Source organism: Rhodnius prolixus, unplaced genomic scaffold, assembly GCF_049639745.1.
Source record: "Rhodnius prolixus isolate KJV_2025 unplaced genomic scaffold, Rpr scaffold_1, whole genome shotgun sequence".
Lineage (NCBI taxonomy): Eukaryota > Metazoa > Arthropoda > Insecta > Hemiptera > Reduviidae > Rhodnius > Rhodnius prolixus.
The window spans coordinates 45,713,363-45,730,428 of NW_027411581.1; the positions used below are offsets into that span (position 1 = coordinate 45,713,363).

Genomic DNA, 17,066 nt, shown 5'->3' on the forward strand with positions numbered 1-17,066 from the left:
TGTAGACGGGCCGAAATTCGCAGCAGAAGTGACTACAATAGTTTCCTCTCAAGGAATTTTGTAGTATATGTTATAAAGATGTCAATAATACCAACTGAACTTTTTACCTTATTTATATACATTAACCAAATGTAGGCAAAACAAATAAAGATTAAAGTAGAAAGAAAATTTCCATCTAGAAACCATCTAGATGGAGGAGAACCGATCAGTTCTAGGTGGATTTGGCTTGCAACTTAACATACACCCAGAAATTACTAAATGTATTGCTTAGGATATTCTACGTTAATGTGGCAACAATAAGGTCATCCACACCTACGTTTGTTACAAAAAGTTCATACAAACTGTTAACCTATATGTTCGTAACTACTTGAAAGTTGAAAATTAACTATACCATTAAAAATAACGTAAAACTGTCAACTCTGACATTGGAGCATATTAAGTAAAAAATCAGTCTCATGCTGAAGACAATTCTGTGCAGAACAAAATAGCGAGCAGTGTTAATGCTTCATTTATGGCAAAAAACTGATCTTGAACCCAGAAATTCAGCGTCCAAAAAAATAAATAAATAAAATAAAGTATTTTAATCATTTCTAGGTTGACAATACTTGAATGTTTCCACCCAATTTTTTTATTTGAAGGTGCAGTGGTGTGTCAAACTCTTGCAATTAAAGTTCCAATGAGCTATGTATGGATTTGAAGCGTATTAATTAAAGAAAATATTTGGCTGGTTATTGCCTTTCTACACTCTCAGCCGCTTCAAGGAATCTATGGTCTCCATTACTTCGTATTAGAACTTCTTCTCTAACTTTATCGCTCTTTTTTTGGTCCATATAATCGCCATAGAATCTTTTTTCAAATGTTCTTAACAGTTTCATTGACTTTTACTGGGACCTGTACTTCTGATCAGTCTTGTGGAGGATTATTTTTGTATTCACAAGTTTGTCCTATATTTGTTAAATGATTGATTAATGAATATGATGATAAGAAATTATTTATTTTGAAAGAACAATTATCTAACTATTCAAAGGCAAAGAAAAAAGAGGAGTGATATGGTAATATCCTATACATTCCTCATGCACTTCTTGTGACCAGAGGCCATCCTATTCTCCTTAACTCAAGAATTCATTGTTCGATTTCATAAAGGGCATAATCGATGTACGCGACATGCAAAATAATTAGGTTATTACAGATAGTTTCTGGACCACGAGAGAAAGAAGCAAGGGGACATTGGGTACCATGAAATGCTTACCACAAGTCCCCCGAATAAAATGAGCCCGATAGGATCTTTCAGATTTCCAGCTCATGAGGCACGATTTCTTTCTCAGAAGATTTATTCTGATAAGCCCTATGATGCTTTTATTATGGGACAAAGAAAACGTACGGAACAGGTACAGTCGCAAAAGACGGCCCTCGTTGTACCTGCAAAAGTTTTACATAAAGGATGAAGAGCTTTGTAAAGTAAGCTGATTAACTGTTTAGCTGTAGATATTCTTTGCCATACCGTCCATTTTTTATTAAATGAGTCAAAATAGTACTCATTAAAATTAGAGCTCTTCTGATTAGTGATAAGAAATAAGGAAAGCGCAATTTAAGCAAAATAGACTGTTATCCTTGATTGAACTTATAATGTTTATGTTTGAACAAGTATACGATTTAAAGATGTATTCCCACATAGCTTCTAAAAGAACGTAAGCTATAAACAAAAAATTCACAACTGTATCTATAATTTTTAGAGAAAATTTACAACTGTGGCTTATCAGATTAATAACAGAACACGCAACAATCGGCAGTGAACGAAAATAGCTATTTCTGTAGAAACAATTGTAGTAACAATGGGCGTTTAAACGGAAATACAAACTTTCTCAACGTGTGATGAAACACGAAACTGTCTTAGTGCAGCAAGAGTGAAACGTATGACTTTTAAAAGTAACGAATAGTAGTTTCCTAGGACCCAGTAAAACTGAAAAGAAATGTAGAAGTAAACTGCTACGTCTAACTGAATTTAACCATGCCATGTGTTGTGATTTGTGCAGGGGAAAAAAAAGTAAAGTAAAGACCCTAACTCCAGGGTTACTGGTAACAGCCGCGTGTGAACCAGAAAAACATGCAGCTTCATCATTATTTCTCCCCCAGCTAACTGTATTATTGGATTTTTATGGAAAGAAACAGTACCTTTTTGCTAGAAAGAAAGAGATAAGCTTTGTGCAATGGATTTCGCTAAAGTTTCGAGGACGAGTCCAGTTCGCTTTCCTCAGATTTTATTTACCTAGAAACTTCTTCTAGACATCTTCTAATTGATGGATACTGTTGTCTTTAACGGAAAGTCATACTTCGAAAGCCGGCAGTGCGCTAAATGATCCGAGCGCTCTTGAGCTCAGATATTGACGCCCCAAAAAACATTTCTTGCTTTAAAAAGCTTCTGAGAAGAATATTTTTGGACACGAATAATTAGTAAAGCAATATTCATTTTCCAGATAAAAAGGCACAAGATAATAAATGTTATCAGCCTTCTCTGATCAATTCTGTAAGGAAATTTGAAAAAACAATCAAATTAAGTTTTACGTAGTATTTTATACGAATAGAGTTAACCAACGTTACATGGGAAACTAACTGGCGAGCTTCCCATTGGACTGGTGTTCAGAAAATTCATTGCATTTCTCGAAGTTTTAATTATTATATTTTTATTAAAATAGAAATTATTGCTGTTTAATTCCATCGTTTTTTTTTTGTGTTTTTTTAAGAAAAAGTTTACTTTTATTTGAAACTTTGTACTAACACTAATTACAGTTAAGTTTATTCTTCATATATAATTCAAGTTTTAAGGAAACATTACACAAGTTTCTAAGCTAGAACGAAGCTTCGCTCTGAAGTGCTGTTCTAACACTGCACTTCAAATTAATTTACGAGTGTAGCCAATTCTCCGTGTTGAAAGTAGTAGAACTTGGTTTCTTTGATTTGTTTTGTGATTGTCCACAAGTCAACAAGAGATTTCAATTGATCTAGACATAACAATTGGCTAGTCATAGGCCTAATCTTTGATCTGTATCAGAGAACAATAGTTCTAATGAGGTCTTTTGAATCTGAGTGATATTTCCTTCAATAAAATCATTATATTATTTTAAATTTACTTAATTTTTTTAACACTAAGCCAATAGTTCTAAACTTTTCGGCTCCTCGCTGCCCTATAAAGTTTTGCCATGGCTTTATTAATGGCGTCATGTAATGTAACGTCTGCCGTGACTACGAGTATCTTTCAAAATAAGTAAGACATATTGTAAGGAGCCATTCATTTGACCTTAGTGACTCACAGGATACACTAGGAGCTCCTCTCCTGCCTTTTTCATCAATAATTTCCATCTTTTACCAAGAGAGAGTGCCCGGGCCAGTTTACAGAGGAAATGTTCTGTCATATTTTTAAAATTCCACTTTTTGCTGTTCGGTTTCGGGCGAGTTGTCTTTTTAAGACTGCAGTTCATCTCCATGACTCAATAGATTTTTATTAAGCTGCTAGTTGCCAGCCAGATCTGAGATCTACAACTTCCTTATCCCTGGTACTGTTACAAGGAATGTGACCATATCATTAGATTAAACAGTGCATGGCTCAGAAACTAAAAATATACAAAATTGGAACCAAGTATCAATTTATTTCCAATCCTGTGCCAACAAAATTTAAATAAATAAAAACCTAAAGAAAATCGAATGAATATACACACCAGTTTTTATAAAATAAACAAGTAAAAAGTGTCATTGTTTCAAATCTATCTGGCATAAAAGAAAAGTTAATCGAAATTTCTTAACAATAATTATTTAATTTCTAAAGTTTTATGAAAAATGATTTCATATCTAGCAACAAATAAATAATTGAATTAATATCAACATTGTGGGTTGAAATTTATTAAATATTATTAAACTTTAAACAACATATTATTGTGTGGTTCATTTTCTATGCCTAAAATGTCACAAGATCTGTATGCAAGGATGATGTGTGGTATCTAAAGTGAGATAAGAGGACTTCCTGCTGTTTTATCATCTGTCATATCTGGCGCACCAGTTCTGTGGGCGTCATTTGCAGTCACTATACGTACAACTAACTGCCTGTATTATTTTAAATTTTCGGGTTATTAATTCATTTTAAATCATTTCTATTGCAAGCAATCCTCTTCTACTTGATAAACTGATCTCTGGGAAGCCAGTGAATCAGATTTTCTTAACGATCCTTTATCGAAGATATAAGAAATTAAAAAAAATAAATAAATGCTTCAGAATTTTAAGACAAATGTTGATCTTTTCTTTTATGACTTAATAATAATATTAATTTTGTCCCAATTCCAAATGCGATTATTATAATTATAAAATTCTGAAATGACATACTCAAGTCAAGTTTCGCTTACAGAGAACATAGCAGCAAATCTCTTGTTGATATGAAATTCTTTCAAAGTAAAGTCGCCCATAACTACATTTTAGATCGTAATACTTATTGTAGAAACAAAAATCGCAATGTTTTATGCTAATTGTCAGCAAACAACGTCTCAAATTTACAATATTTCAAATAATGATCTTCATATATTCTACAACATAAATTTTTATAGGAAAAAAAACAATTTGAAGGAAAAGTGTTGCGGTCGATTGCAACTAACAATCGCTTAAATATTGTAATCAAACGAAAATATATTATGTCATTTCCTATTAATGAATTTTCCTACAAAATGTGGAAATATAAATACTTCCATCACGTATTGCTTACGTGATATCACCTTATATTTTAACCAAAACACAATACTACAACTATCTCAGAATTCAAAATATCAATATTACTTGACAATAATAGTGATAGTGCTCTTATTTAATGTTTGGAATTTAAAGGTATAATCAAGTTCATAACTCCTGCTGATATTTTGATCGCTAAACTTACATTTTTGGTGTTGAGGGCGTTAATTTTTTTTTTTTTTTTTTTTGGCGCATCGACGACTAGCCCATTAGCGCCCCTAGAGCTATTTTCTTTTCTCGGACCAGGATGGCACATGTCTCTCTTCCCGATTTGCGTCCAACCAATATCTCAGCCAGTGAGGCATGGCGGAGCCCCGGGTAATCCGACCTAGGCCCACACTTCCCTTCCTAGGTTATCGGTCCAGCCGACAAGAGGGAGTGCGGGTACCCTGTGGTGCCATCCTCTTCTTACCAAACTCATTCGTCTTATTTCAGTTTTATTCACCACCTAAAGGCTATTTGCATCTATTATTCTTTCCCAAACTATCCTAGCTGTCAGTACTGAACTTTGGGGCGTAGTACTCTTATATATATTCCTACACCCCTTAAAATATACTAAGCCTAGCAATATGTACAACATTTACACTCATTCATACCTACATTCTTCTTAATTAAAACATTCATGCTTATAAATGCGTTCATGCTTATAAATACATTTGCACTTATAAATACACTCTTGCTTATAGATACACTCTCGCTGATAAATACACTCTCGCTGATAAATACATTCATGCCTACTGATATATTCATACTTCGTCCATCCAGAGGGGAGAGTACTCGATATTCCTCTCCCCTTTTATTAAACTAACCTATTAGCTAACCTAATCCTAAATTTTATCATAAAATTGAATTTTCTTCAAAAATGCAAATAGCCTTTTTTTGTGAGAAGACCCTATTTCTAGTACTGCACGCAAATCATCTGGCAGACCTGCTTGAGCTCTTTGTTGACGCAGGGTCTGGCACTCTTCCAACACATGTGCCACTGAGGGCGTTAATGCGTGCATTTTTGTGATAATATCCCTAACATTTGACCTAATATTTTCTTCTGAACAGCTTTAAGGAAGTAAAAAGAAATAATTAAAGGTTGGATCCGCAAGCTGGTAATTTCAATCATTTCATCCGTCAAATTACTATTAGCAAGATTGCGGTAGTTTATCGTATAGATTTGGTGGCGTAATGAAGGTCTGTTGACAATATTATAATTTCACACGAATTCTAGTTCGCTTAATCCAAAATGATTTAGTCCTTAATACAACGCATTATGTGAATTACTTGTAGAATCAGGTGCGGGTGTTGGTCCTGTGGTCAAGAGCGAGGCTTTGTGAGTGGGAGATTCCCAGTTCGAATATCGCGTGTGATAACAAATTTTGTTAGAAAAAATTGTTTATAGTAAAGTATGAGCTTCCTTCCCCGTCCACTACACCTAATTTGGTAGTTGGACGTTAAGACCTGCCTGAAGAAGAAATAGGCGATTACTTTTTACTTCTAGACTCACCATAACAGACCATTGTTTATTGATTTCTTCCATCAAGATTCAGCCTTTTGGACTGGTATCATATTTTCATCCGTTTTCAAAGAAAGAATCATCAGATATTTTGGGAAGAAATTTTACTTCCAATAATAAAGCTTATAACAAGTTATCAACATAATATGTAATTTTAGACAATTTTTTTTTATCACAAACCTGATGATATAATGAAGATATGTGAAAATCCGAAACCGATCAAAAATGACAAATGGAACTACTGCCAAAGGACTCACTTTTTCTAACTTGGATCCTTCGCTCACTCTTTTCTCAGTATTAGCTAAAAACTTTTTTTCGTACTCCTGAATCCTCTCAAAAAAAGATTTCTGAGCGATGAAAATGCATAGAGTGATAAGGCTTTAAGTGTTGCAACGACAGTGCATTAGATGGCGATTCTAATTCTAAAATATGAAGTTCGCAGTCTGAATTTTATTTTTCACGGATTGCTATTCAATAAAATGCAACCAACCTTATTAAACTTGGTTATGCGATGTTTTGGCTGTAAAATGACACGCCTACTGCATATCACTTATTTATCTAATTATATGGCGGCCAACAAATCAAAGAATAATACTCGTAGAAAGTAAGTTAGAGAAAGCTGAATTTTTAGATGCGATATGTTCTATTTCTCTTTTTAGATAATTTATTTTATTTTACCACTGTAACATCTAACAAACTATCACCTTTCAGTTTCTTTTTCATTCAAGGTTTCTATTAAAATAAAAAGTAAAAATCCATCTTTGAAATTCCTTCAAGCATGAAAACCTAATCTCTATCACCAAATCTCTTTATCTAAATCTAATTAACTAAAACTTGATTGCAGTACACGGCTCAAGGGCACAAGGGACAATCTCGATCTTATCAACTACAATTAGAAGGTTAGAAAGATATATTCTCCTTACTAACATTATAACTAGTCTTGACAAGGCCAAGTGTCCACGCCTACTTAAATCTGACCTTCTTAGACGACCCCATTGGCAGCAAACATCTCCTCAGGGTGCTCCGACATGGATGGTTCTGCCCTTTTGAAGGTCTTGTATGAATCGAACGGGATCACAGCTTTGCGTTATGAGGCCGCTCCTTGCCCGTGGAGACCAGAACAGACAATAACCACCGGAGGAGAACCCTGAGCCTTGGGAAAGGAGCGATTTTTTCTACAAGAACTACAAAGAGTTGGCAAAATAAGATTCTCTTCATAAGATAGAGTTAATTTTTCTAGAGCCCCAGGGCTGTCTGTGTCAGAAAGAAGTGGAAAAAGAAACAGATTCTTATCGCAAAAACGGTGGGGTTACAATTGTGGATCTCCTAAAGAGCAGAGTTTTAATGTACTGAATAATTTAATGATTGATGTAAAATCTAATTAATGTTTTAATGTTTATAACTGCTCTGGGTAAATAAATAAAGTGTTTAAAACATTCAAATTAAAGTTTTCAAGACGAATATCGATATCTGAACCGATCTCAATACTTTTCTGAGAAGTGCTGCTCCACAATAAAGTGATGAATCAACGTCTCTATGGTTCATCGCAGTTGGACACAATTTACAGCTAGGTTTGCCTATTTTATTCAAATAAATTCCATATTCCACACAGTCCACGGTTGGACCTGATTATATTAACAATTCTGGCGCTTCTTCTTGTTATGTTTAAATATAAAAACCACGGTTTCAAGCCTACAAGTGGATTTTATTTATTATAATGCAGAACACTCTTTTTCAAACAGAACCATATTCCCACAGCCATCTAGTTTTCAGTCTTTTCAAGAAGAATCTATATCCAAAAAGAGGACTTTATAATTTACTATGTCAACTTCTGTACCACCATACTTGGCTAGAAGATCGGCTTTTTCATTTATGGAGATCTATGCATGCCCACTGATCCAAATTCATTTGTTAGATTTTCTCAATTAATTTTGAGAAATAATTTCGTAGACCAAGTTTTAACTAATATAATTACAGATGTCAAATGTGCTCAAAATTTACGCTTTAGTATAACTCAAATTCAGAATGAATACAGTACTTCCTCAATAAAGACAGGGAAAAATAATTTTTTTAATTATTTGTTTAGATATAATTTCCTTATTTTTATTTAAACAGCGATTCGTATTTCTTTAATTTTAGTGTCTCAACTTGTATACTGTCTTGCTTCTATGATCTCATGCCGTTAAGATAATAAAACGTGAGATAATTGGAAATAATATGCAAATTAGAGATAAATGTTGCATTGCGCTAAAAATAAATATTAGCAATACTAAAGACTGATGTATAAATACAAGATAGCAGTCTGCAATTTAGTGTGGACTTTGTTTTTTATTGGTATCTGTAAATTAACTATTTCTTTAAAAACAATTTCTAGGATTTTTTCGTTTTTTTTTTAAGGCACAGATCTACTTGGTCAATTCTAGTAATTTTGTTTACGACAATCATATGTACATCTTGTCATTAAAAAATCCCAATTTTATCACTTTCATTTATGAAATATTCATAAAAATAAATAATAAATAAATCCACATTTGTTTTAATAAGGATTGAAGAAAGGTTTTCTTTGTCTCGTGAACTATCATATAGCTATCATATATAAACATCATATATTCTATCTCAGCGTTAGTTAGCTATTTCTATCACACTGAGATAGAACACGACTAATTTAGTCGTGACGTAATAGAAAACTCATAAAAAGAAAAGGCAAGACAATTTTTTTATTTACATCATAACAGTTGTTATAATCAGTACGGAATAGAAGCCTAAACTGAAATGATGCAACCTTGAAAGCAATGAAGTAACTAATTTCCTGCTCATTCAGCCAAACTGTATACTCAGTCCAGCTTGCATTTGCACAATACAACCTGTTTGTTATTCCTATGGTTGAATTACACTTCAAATGTTTGTTTAGTTCATAAGAATAAAATTCATAAATTTGTGTTTTAATCAAGCACAACTTTAGATAAGAAATGTTCGTCTAACTTTTTATAGTAATTACGTTTAAAAGTGAATCTAAGAACGGGGCTGTTTATGTGATCTGCTAGAGTTTACCAAATCAACAAATTGTGTATAGTTGTTGAGTAAACAAGTTATGATTAGAAGGGGAACCGATCTTCAAAGCAAGCCTGAGATTGAAAAAATTAAACAAATTATATTTGCTTGGTTTGTTTTTTTTCAGCTGATATTTCAATTTTTGATACTAATATGATAATAAGAAAGTAATTCCGCTAATAAAAGGTCATTTTTTGGGAATTTAGGGTTCGTTTACATAAATTAATGAGGATTAAATGAGAAGGCAAAATCCCAGATTGAGACAAATTACCTCAAACTTTTCGCTAATTGAAACTATCGGAGCACTTTATCTAAAGAATCTATCTCCGCAGCTTCCTTGAATTCTTCCGCATCTACAGCGCCAAAAGAAAGTGTTACCAGCTAGGACTGTATCATAATTTTAAACTAGAAATGCGTAGAACTTACAATATTATAACCCTATCTTCACAATTTTACACGTAACATTACATATTTGCAGTTTCAACATTTTGTAATAATGACCAAATTTACTTTAGTTAATAGTAATTGAAGGTAATATTTAAAACGAACAGCGACTTCAATTGAGCGAATTTTATTGCTAGACTGAGCAGGACCAGCTATAGTAAAAGACTTATAACGCAGTTTTCTAAAAAAGTTCAGCTTTATATCAAAGTCACATACACAAAAATACCCTAGAGATTTGTTTCATTTTAGAATTTTCTAATATTTAGTTTTTATGAAAACATTTAAGTTGTAGAAAATCGACGTCTTGGTTTCTCATTATGCAGCAGTTGTTACAAAAAGTTGCAAAATGGCCAGAAGGGAAAGTGTATCTCGTACCAGATTGTACGTACCAAGCCATTTTCAGCTAAAACGTACATTTTTGCTATACAGTCTTTGTTATGTAAATAAAAGAATGATTAAACCACTGGACAAGAACAAAGAGTTCGTTAGCACTAAAATGAGGGCTGCACTAAATTCACGGTAGCATAACTTGTACAATACTGAAACGAGTTATTATGGAGGTCAGTTACCTTCTTCTTTTTTGTAAGCGAACAACCAGACAAGGGTTCCAATTATAGTCATTAATTTAAGGCGAGATGAGATGAATTAATTATCCAGCAGCCAACTTTATCAACGAATTTAATGTGCTCAGCTAACAGCAAAAATAAAGCAGCGCAATAAGAAACAATGTATACAAATTTATTAATTACATAATTCCTTTAAACCAAGAGCCAAATTTTTAATCGAATTCATTAAATTTAAGCTTTCATAATTATTCTTATTTATATATATTTGGTGTATTTATAAAATATTCACGCAAAGAAACAACAATTTTGGGATTAGCTCTGACCCAGAAACGATAAATTGTATACACTTACCAGTTTTAATTCACGTTATTATTATTATTTTAATTTAAGGCGCATCGACATCTGAAGTCGTAAAAGCATGGAGCCTTGTTCGTGCCGATTTCCAGACAGTGTTCTTTCGTTCTCCATCGTACAGCGAGCTATAGGAACTGCTATGAAGAGAAAATTTAAGGACTCCAATTAGGATTCGAGCCAGAATCACCGAATGGGAATCTAATGCAACCACAACCAAAACATGTTTTTTAAACAAATCGTTATTTTGTTCTCCAAAATTTTATTTAATCACTTGTACAAATTAAATTTCTTGTCTTTGAAAAGTTTGAGAATAGTATCGATAGGAAAACCGACCTGGAGTAATTCTTGACGGATTTTATTGTATTTATTCATTTAAGATAACCTACCTATTAGAATTAAAGTTAAACATGTTTTCTACAGTTCAAAATTAATTAAAATATTTTCAAGTGCACAATTAACATATATTTATTGTAATTGAAATCCTGTACAATTTGACAAATAGTTGGAAAAAATATAAATGATGTCACTAAAAGTTTTATTGTATTATAAATAAAAGTAAAAGTAAAGTAACGCTTTTTTTTCACGCGGGCTTAACGTCCAATTATTCACCTAACCTAATTGTTAGGTGTCGTGGACAGAGGCGACTAGCAAACATACTTTACTACGAAGTTCTCAAATTAACCATTAAATAAAATCCAAGACTTTGACCGGGAAACAAATTCATTACCACAATACATGTTAGCTTTGGAAGTTACTATTCCATTATAATATTTTAGGTAATTTATACTTAGTTGTAGGATTTCGAAAAGTTATTTAAAAATATTATAGAAAATCTGCGTTGAACATTTACAAATAGTAGTAATATTACAAATTTATTGACAGAAACAGTTCATCACTTAAAATAAACTGTCCTTACGCGCAAAATAATCCGTCTTATTGAAACTATATAATTTACTTTAAAATAAAATAAATAATCTATGATTCGGAATGCCAAGCTTTTCTTTATGAGAAGATGATAAACTCCTACTTCTTATTTACTTTGGCATCGCTTCAAGTCCAAAGCAATTTGGACAAAGACCAAAGTGCACAGCTTGAGTGAGACACCCACTAAATTGATGGTGCCAGCGCAATACCGGTCAGAGGTTATTCGCAATATGTGGTTTGTGAGATGCATTGTGTTTAGACAATGAAAGAATTATTGTTTATTAATACTTTTATTAAGGAATAAAGATATTCATTTAGTGAAAATATTTATTAAGATAATTACCATTACTTCCGTTTACGCTTTTTCGTGCACTTTTTGAAGATTAACCCTAGTACAACTGTCCTGTTTCCATTTTGGTCAGTTGGAATAATCGATTAAAAATAAGTACCAACTTTTTTTATATTACGCTCCTGATTTTCTAGTTTTTTTTTTTTTTTTTTTTTTTTTTTGCGAAGGGCATCTGTATTGTTGTGCAAGTATTGACTATGCTATATTGATGAGGAGATTTCAGTTCATGGTTTGCAGTTTTATTATTTTATCGTTATTTTATTGGGTGGATATAATTTTGTAAACCAAACCCTATAATTCCTCTTTAATAATATTTTTTCTTTAACATTAAATTTTGAAAACTAACTGAAAAGTTAAACACATAAAATTTCTTAAACAGGTCAAAAGCACAACTTAAAATCATCTAAAGTACATCTTTTGTATATTATTTACTTCAAAAAGTTCATTATTAATATTTTTGAGGAGGTAGACCAGTTGATGTATATTATTTTTTCTCTTACACTTCTGATAGATAGTAAAAAAACGAGTATAAAAATAATTGCTTATTGAACACTCTGTACATGAAATTTAGTTCGATTTAAAACTAAATATTTATCGATGTAAAAAGAAAGCTTCCCGTAAACTTAATTTAGTTAATACTTTTGATGTAAACCACATAATTTCGACTCGTATTTCCGTGAAATACCTATCTATTATTTCTGGATTTCTAACAATTTTTGTTGAACATCACATCTAAAATACAGGCATATTGTGTTACTTTTCAGGTCAATGCCGAGGTAAGCCAAGCAGTTAAAATACAAAACTATTATAAGGCTTCTTGTTACATGAAGAAGCTAGAGGTTGGTACAAAGATAAAGATAAACGACCCTTATTTTATACTTGGGCATAGTTGCCGAGTGGCTCACTTGCTCACCTCGATAGAAAACTATATAAAAACTAATTTGTAATAAGTAAATTTACAAATGTTTCGAGAAAAACCGAATTATCCGAGCATTTTCGTTAAAAACCAATTTAAATAAACATTTATAACTTTTTATTTTCATCAGCAATAACAAAGTAATTAAAAGAAGTAAAAAATGAAGAAGGGTACTTGAGAAAGCCCAGGTCCTTCAAGATCTGTAGTGCCAACGAGGAAGGGAAGAAAGAAAATTCAGACACTTTTAATGAAAACTTGACGCAGTTAGCATCAAATGTGATTATTATTAGAGAAGTGCCCAGAAACTTTCCATTTACTAAGTCCTGACTAACTTCAATACCTTCATAAGTTCCTAATCAAGTTCACCTTACACCAAGCAACCAAAAAAAAAATTAAAACTTTTCGATGCCAAAAAGGTAACTGCAAAACATATGAAGACATCAAAGATGCTAACGATCTAGATCGTTTGCAACAAAGAAATTGTTAACTTTCAATAAGATAGCAAGGTATTTGTACCTAAATAGCAAAGTTATACTTGGAATGAAGTACATTCGGGCTAAGATTTGCAGACGTTATTAGCTAGAATAATTTAGGAGTTAGCCGTAAGGCTGTATGTAAATACGTGGGGGTAACTCCTCCCCCATTCGATGTACAGCATGAAGTCTTCCAGAAGGCACATCTACGGAAAATTCGGAAACGAATGACATCTCATTTATGAAAATCAGTTCGCGCCGTTTAGGCGCTACGTTGTTTTCAATAAAGGCAGCCCAGAAGAAGAACATCAACAATTTTTAAAATGCCTTTTTTTCTCATTTTTGGCAACTTTTTCTCGGAATCGATTAGATCTGGGTTGTAGCAAAAAAATTACATTTATAAAGGAAGATTTGCCCTATATTATAACAAAATTTTGGGAATTTTATTTCATATAGAAAATGAGAAAAAAAAATTGTCAAATTTGGGTGTTTTTCAATATTACGCTTTTTCGTGCACTTTTTGACGATCAACCCTTGTATAACTGACCTCCCGGACAGTTTTAATAAGTGTCCCGAAATATTGATAAATGAGGTACAAAATCTATGCAATAACTGTTCTTTGATTTGATTTAATAAATTACTATCAGTATTTTAAAAAAAAGTGGTTTAAAAAATATCATTTTCATTGTTCAATTAAGTTGTCTCAACCACAATTTCTACACTTCTTGAAACAACCAATAATCAAGCCGAGGACGATAAAGCATTCTGCTGATCGTGATTGGGGACGTGAGACATGACCAAGAATATCCCATCTGTTTCTAGCAAATTGGATAGCTTGGTCACAGACTTTGAAATTGAATACGTGGTATACCGTTCTTTGATAGGTTTATTAGTTTGGATTCTCGCCACTATTAGTAGCCAGTGAAATGTTTAAATAAATACTACTTTTTATTAATTATTTCTCTGCACTAAATTTCGTTCTACGTAAAATTTTGTTCAGATGAGAAAAAAGGGTGCACATCTTTCAAAATTTAAACCAAATCAGAATCTGATTTTAAAGCTTCACACAAGCTATTGAAACTTTTCAAACCGATAGATGTAGACTAAACAGGAGTGGCTACGAAGTCAAATCCCTGCAACCTAAATATCTATTTCAGCTCCCTTAAGTATCCAGTGTCTGTAGATTGTGACCTGCAAAGAATTCTATATGTATTGTGTGATAATAAGCCAGTTTGCCAGCAGGTTCGCTAAACGCAAATAGTGCAATATTAATTCCCGTGCAGCATACAGAGTGACCGTGAGTGTCTGTGTTTAGTGTTGTTGCAGCAGAATGCTTTATCGTCCTCGGCTTGATTATTGGTTGTTTCAAGAAGTGTAGAAATTGTGGTTGAGACAACTTAATTGAACAATGAAAATGATATTTTTTTAACCACTTTTTTTTAAAATACTGATAGTAATTTATTAAATCAAATCAAAGAACAGTTATTGCATAGATTTTGTACCTCATTTATCAATATTTCGGGACACTTATTAAAACTGTCCGGGTTGTTTGGTTGGAAAATTTGCAGCGACGCAATGTTCTTCTTTAGAATTATTCCATGCATAAGTTGGTATATTTCAAAAAACATATATAATTAATTTTGGTCTCGAATAAGAAGTATTTGTTGCTGTTCAGTATACGAACTTGTAAGTTACAAAATTTAGGACTGCTAAGGTATCAAACAGTATGTGTATACTACGGTGACATATTGCTTAGCTTATAATTCACGGTAAGAAAAAGTTGTTTTTTTATTATTATGGTTTGCTTGCAATTAATTTTGCCTAACAATTTTTCAGGTTAGGATTAATTAAGGATATTTTTAGTTTATCGCCTGCAGGTGAAGAATTGGAGGTAACCATCTCACTTTAGAACAGACTTCATGAACTGTCTTTGAGAAAGATAATCCTCCCCTACAACTATCCTAGCTTCTTTAAGAGAATTTATATTTAAGATCTGTAAGTAAAAAATTATGGTTTAAACTTTAAAGATTATAATATTAATTAAGCCTCAAATTTTGAGGGGATATTGCAGCCATTTAAAGTCTCTGAGGGCAACAGAATATTAACCGAATAACAGGGGTACAGTTTTCCCTTGAATGCATCTAGTGCATACTGTTGCCTCAACAACGTTTATTGTAGTGAGTCGTCTATTACTGTAATAAATTTCAGAAGGTTTAAGGTTCCTCAGTAAAGCGAGAGGTTCTTAAGTGTTAGGTTCTGCGGGCAGAGGCTGTCTAGATTGAAGGGTTTTGGAATTTCATATTCAGTTCACCATCTAAATAAATTTCTATTGCCGAACCCACAGACATGTATGAATTACTTCTTCAAATGAATCTCACATCTTTAACACTATCTACTTAATCATTTTTATATTTAGGGTTGCACGCTCCATTCATTAAACTAAGATTTTGTTTTGATGCCATGATATAAGAGTACTTCTTTGACGTTCTTTAAGAGATGTCATTACAGTATTAAACTCAGTTGGATTATCTTACGAACTTATCTAGTACCTTCAAAAATAGGAAGAAAAATACTACCTAAAGCTTTAACTATTGGGACTTTTGCTCTTAGAGAGAGATTCAAATTGATATGACACATCGTTGTTACTCTGGCCAAGGGAATGATTTGCTAAAGCCTCCAGCAAAGTCTCCTATAAAAATCTAATGCCTCTCTGATATTATCTCAGCGGTGACTAGTAAGTCATATTAATTTTGCTTACTAAATTCGAACCAAAATTACCAACTCAAAAAATTCTTTCTTAGTGGGCATTGTCTTTCTTAGAGCAAAATAAAACATTTTGAAGAAATTCCACATTTCTAGCTGTAGCAGGTTCGGCGCTGCATGAAGAACGAGACAAGCACGTCTCTTTTAACTTTTGAATATTACTTCTACCGTGTGAAGTTTATTCTAAGCTTCCTTAGATAACTAAATTGCTAGTTAAAATAAATGTAGTCTTCGTGAAAAATTCTGAACAACAACTTAACTGATAATCAAGGTTGCTTTGAATGCATTTGTGACGATGCCAGAGGCGAATGAATTGTTTTTATTTTGTATACTAATGACTTAAATTAAACTTAAATAACTCTAAACGTTGTAAATAAACTGAAAGAGGATGTGGGAGAATTTTTACTTCAATGAGATAGAATTATACGAATTTATTTAGTTCTAAATCACTCTGAATATGTGTTATACTCTAAAAGAAGTAGATTTATTTTAGTTTAGAACAACTTTAAATTAGTTTTTTCCTGATTTAGAGAAGAACGTAGTTGAACAGCTTTTCAGAAGTTTCTAAGTGTCAAAAATATTTATGAATAGATAAGAGGCTTATTAAGCATGGTTAACAAAGTGTAATTAAGAACAGGAATGATGTCTAATTAGAATTTATTGTCAGTAAGGGAAATGAAGCTCTTCATTCCACAGGGTAACTGTTCTATTTAACTCAGTTACATTGACTCGGAGAGAGTTACAAAATATCAACGCATAGGATGGAAATTACCGTACTCTTTACCTAATATAACGGATTTATATTAAAGTAATCCATGAAATCTAAGATAAAAAAAAATTAATTTTACTATTTTTGTAAAAGTATTATGTATGCAAAGTATTGCAATGGTCTTATCTATCTATACTAACATCATTTAGTTCAGGATTTATATTTTGTAGTTTAAATTATAAATGT

At 32.4% G+C, this 17,066-nt stretch overlaps 2 protein-coding genes across 14 annotated transcripts in view; one reads left to right on the plus strand and one right to left on the minus strand.

Moving 5' to 3' along the window:
- The window catches only part of LOC141460599 (uncharacterized), a 47,784-nt gene that overhangs the window by 22,760 nt on the left and 7,958 nt on the right, over window positions 1-17,066 (minus strand). The gene's annotated exons all lie outside the window — the stretch shown is intronic.
- LOC141460627 (uncharacterized) overlaps window positions 14,502-17,066 on the plus strand; it is a 28,698-nt gene continuing 26,133 nt past the window's right edge. For 3 of the 12 annotated variants that reach the window (XM_074140917.1, XM_074140830.1, XM_074140840.1), the window contains exons 1-2: window positions 14,510-15,117; window positions 15,185-15,343. The gene's annotated coding sequence lies outside the window, so the exon portion shown is untranslated. Of the gene's footprint in view, window positions 15,118-15,184; window positions 15,344-17,066 lie in introns of all 12 variants that reach the window. The other 9 variants (XM_074140814.1, XM_074140820.1, XM_074140872.1 and 6 more) reach the window with 7 other exon arrangements.